Consider the following 4,959-nt stretch of genomic DNA (forward strand, 5'->3'; position numbering starts at 1 on the left):
AGAACTGCCCCATAGGGTTTCCAAGGCTGTAAATCTTTACAGAAGCAGACTGCCACATCTTTCTCCCCAGGAGCTGCTGGTGGGTTCCAATCACTGACCTTATGGTTAGTAGCTAAGCGCTTTAACCACTACACGACCAGAGTTCCTCCAGAATCATCTCTTAAAACCAAAAAACCCATTGCTGTCAAGTCGATTCTGACTCATAGCAATCCTATAGAAAACCTCAATTTTTGCTCTTAAAGCCTTCACCTGATTGGATGAGGCCCACCACTTTATAGAGAGTAATTTGCTTTACTTAAGGTCAACTAATTTAAATGTTAATCACATGTAAATACCTTTAGAGCAGCATCTAGACTAGTGTTTGCCCAAACAACTGAGCACCATATCCTAGCCAAGTTGACACATAAAATTAACCATCACAATGAGCTCATCGTTAACAGTATAAAAATGATGCTTTGAGGATTAAATGAGATAGTACATATATAAAACACTTAGCACAGTGCCTGTATAAGAGTAATCTATTAATTGTTAATAAAGATATTTTTCCTCCCCATCCCTAATAAAATTATTTTTGCTTCCCATCCCCCACACCCCATAGACTGTGACACATATTAACCTTGTTTGGACCCTGATTTGAATTAACCAATTATAAAAAAAACATTCTTGAGACAATTGGGGAAAATTTGCCTATGACTAGGTTCCTGGGTGCTGAAAATAGTTAACACCCTCAGCTGCTAAACAAAGGTTGGAGGTTCTAGCCCACTCAGAGGCACCTTGGAACTACTTCAAAAAAATCAGCCATTGAAAACCCTATAGAGCACAGTTATATTCTGACACACATGGGGTTGCCATGAGTTGGAATCAACTCAATGGCAACTTTTTTTTTTTTTTTTTAAGGTTTTAGATAATTTGAAGAAGCTATAGTATTATTAATGTTATCACTCAGGACAAAGGCATTGTGGTTATGTAAAAAAAAAAAAAAAATCCTTATCTATGTGTTAGAGACTTATCCTACAATGCTTACTGGTAAAATGGTTTGGTGTGTGGGAGAAAAGTGAGAACAGAGAGATGGAACATGATGGCAAAATGTTAATAGTTGCTAACCTTGGGGATGGGCATGGGTGATTCTTTATATTATTTTTTCTACTTCTGTATATGTTTGAATATCTCCATAATAAAAAGTTTAAAAATAGACTTCAAAAAGGTATGGAAAGCTTCCTAACATATGATTGAATAAAAAGATTTTAAAAACATTATGAATTCATTTGGAAAGAAAAATACATTAATTCATTGCTCTATTCCACCAGTATTTATTGAGTGCCTACTTTGTACCAGCCCTTGTTCTAAGTGCTGGGGAGAGGGGTGGCCAAGACACGCACAAAGACATTCAACTGTATGGATCATAACAAATTATGAATAACATTGTGAAGAATAGGAATTCCAGAACACTTCATTTTGCTCATGTGAAACCTGTACATAGACAAAGCAGGCAGTTGTTCCAACAGAACAAGGGGATACTTTGTGGTTTAAGATCAGGAAACGTGTGCATCAGGGTTGTATCCTTTCACCATACTTATTCAGTTTGTATGCTGAGCATATAATCCAAGAAGCTGGACTATATGAAAAAGAAGACAGCATCAGAATTGGAGGAAGACTTATTAACATCCTGCGATATGCAGATGACATAACCTTGCTTGCTGAAAGTGAAGAGGACTTGAAGCACTTACTGATGAAGATCAAAGACCACAGCCTTCAGCATGGATTACACCTCAATATAAAGAAAACAAAAATCCTCACAACTGGACCAATAAGCAACATCATGATGGACAGAGAAAATATTGAAGTTGTCAAGGATTTCATTTTACTTGGATCCACTGTCAACGACTATGGAAACAGAAGAAATCAAATGGCATATTTCATCGGGCAAATCTGCAGCAAAAGACCTCTTTAAAGTGTTAAAAAGCAAAGACTTTGAGGACTAAAGTGCACCTGACCCAAGCCATAGCATTTTCAGTCACTTCATATGCGTGGGAAACCTGGACAATGAATAAGGAAGACCAAAGATGAATTGATACCTTTGAATTAAGATGTTGGCAAAGAATATTGAGTAAAGCCAGACTGCCAGAAGAACAAACAATCTATTTTGGAGGAAGCACAGCCAGAATGCTCCTTAGAAGGGAGGATGGCGAGACTTGTCTCACGTACTTAGGACATGTTGTCAGAAGGGACCAGTCTTTGGAGAAGGACATTATGCTTGGTAAAGTAGAGGGTCATTGAAAAAGAGGAAGACCCTCAGTGAGATGGAGAGACACAGTGGCTACAACAATGGGCTCAAACATAGCAACAGTTGTGAGGACGGAGCAGGATCAGGCAGTGTTTCGTTCTGTTGTTGTACATAGGGTCGCTATGAGTTGGAACCGACATGATGGCATCTAATGACAACAGAGATATTTTTGATTGTTACTATTGGTTGGGGGAGGGGTTGCTACTGGCTACTAAACATCCTACAATGCACAGGACAACCCCCCACAGCAAAGAGTTATCTGGCTCAAAAATGTCAATAGTGCAAATGTTGAGAGACCTAGAGAGTGATGGGGCTGGGGAGTCTAGGGTGGTCAAGTATAGCCTCTCTGAGTTGAGATGTGAGTGACAAGGAGTCAGCCAGGTGTAGAGCAGAGAAGAGAGCATCTAGGCATAGGAAACAGAGGCCATTGGGCACGAACGACCTCACTGTGGGAGAGGCTCGGAGAGGAGACCCATGGTGGGATGTGGTTGCAGAGGAAGCATGGGTCCTGGGACTGGAGGCACCAAGTTTACTGGAAATGCCAAATCTCAGGCCCCATCCCAGACCTATTGAGTCAGAGTCTACATTTTAATAAGATTGCTAGATAATCTGTATCTCCATTACAGTCTGGGAAGCTTTGCTCTGGACTATGGTAAGGAATTTGGATGTTATTTGAAATGCAAAGACTATTATAGGGTTTAGATAGGAGCCTGCCATGGCTTACATCATTACTTTACACCATCTGTTGTGTGGTGGGTACATGGGGCAGGACAGGTGTAGAAGAAGAAGACCAGTTAGGAAAAAATTACAGTCATCTACACAAGAGATGGAGCTCTGATGGTGCAGTGGTTAAGAGCTTGGCTGTTAACCAAAAGATAGGCAGTTCTAATCCACCAGCTGCTCCTTGAAAACTCTATGGAGCAACAACAGGTTTGATTTTGTTTGTATGCCAGAGATAATGATGAAGGCTTGGACCAGGTGATACACAGTAAGAGTGAACATGCAGAGTATAATGGATTCAGGATTTATTTGAAGGTAAAGCTAATGTGACTTGTGGATAGATAGATGCTGTGGGTGAGGGGAGAAAAACAAGGATGACTTTCAGGTTCTGGCTTGAGCATCTGGATGGATGGGTGGAGACTAGGAGAAAAGTTGTCAATCGTGTTTCCTCTAGTGGTGGAATAATGGGTGCTGTGTGTGCTTGTGTGTGTGTGTTTCTGTTATTGTCCCCAATTCTCCTATTGTCAGCCATGTGACTTTGCAGTGCCACATCTCATTAACTTTGGGCTTGTGACTGTCTTGGCCAATGGAATGTCAGTGAAATGGGAAGAGGCTCTAAAAGTGCTTGCAAGGCTTGGTTTGACCTCCTTTGCTTCTGCCATCTGCCAGGGAAGCACATGCCCTGTAGCTCCTGGTCCTGGAATGAAGACACCTGTGGAGCAGAACAGAACCCAGCCTACAATCTGGAGTCTGACCTAGCCCTGCTGAGCCCAGGTGAACCCAGCCATGCTCAGCTGCACCCTAGTCACGAAGTAGACCCTGGAGAAAAAGGAATGTTGATGTAAGCCTTTCAGATGTTTGGTGGTTTGTTCTGAAGCATGACTGCAATATAAATCTAATATGCCCCCAAACACATACACCCAGAAGAGAATCAATGTTATTACCATTCTTATTATTATATTAAATAATAATGGTGACTCCTTGCCACGGATTAGGGGGAGACTACTTTGACTAGGGAGCTTTGGTGGTGCAGTGGTTAAGAGCTACAGCTGCTAACCAAAAGGCTGGCAGTTCAAATCCACCAGTCACTCCTTGGAAACTCTATGGGGCAGTTCTACTCTGTCCTATAGGGTTGCTGTGAGTCAGAATCGACTTAATGGCAATGGATTTGTTTTTTTTTTTTATTATTATTATTTTGACTAGGTCCAAGATTTTCCGTTTTGTGGATCAGAACAGCTTAGTCATTTTGCTGAGCATGAAAGTGGGGAAGGAACACTAGGAGAAAGGGTTCTTGCTGTCTTCACACACCCCAGGGAAAAGGTTTAAAACAGGATTAACTCTAGGGCCCGATTTGGATGAAGGATGATCCCGGGGGCAGAAGACTACCTTGCACCTGAATATATGTGTCCAACCTGCTTCTATTGCCTGAAGTCTGTTTAATGAGGGATATAGACTTTTATTCCACAATTAGAAAAAAAAGACTTAAAATGCAATGTAAAAGAAATAGAGTAAATGAGTTTTTAAGCCAAAAGTAAAAAATAATTCTTTCTTCCTGTCTTTCTTTTCTTTTTTCTTTCTCTTTCTCTCCCTTCCTTGCTTCTTTTCTCTCTCCCTTTCTTTTTATTTAACCAATGATTTTGGCAGTGATGCCCAATCTTTCAGGCCCTAACTCCATTTCTTCAAGTACACAAATATGAAATAGATAAGGGCCTTGCCTTGCAGAAGCTTGTCTGATAAGGGATAGGATTAAAAAGTCAGCAGGCCCTGAGCATCTGAAACTGAGTACAGAGAGGAGACTGGATATCTTGAAGTCAAACTTCTTGAATTTCACAAATTGGCCTCAGGTATCATCTGGATTTTTTTTTAATTTTATTTTTATTTTACTTTAGATGAAGGTTTACAGAGCAAATTCGTTTCTCATTAAACAATTAATACACATACTGTTTTGTGACATT

The sequence above is a fragment of the Trichechus manatus genome, unplaced genomic scaffold (assembly GCF_000243295.1).
Source record: "Trichechus manatus latirostris isolate Lorelei unplaced genomic scaffold, TriManLat1.0 scaffold00115, whole genome shotgun sequence".
NCBI classification, from domain to species: domain Eukaryota; kingdom Metazoa; phylum Chordata; class Mammalia; order Sirenia; family Trichechidae; genus Trichechus; species Trichechus manatus.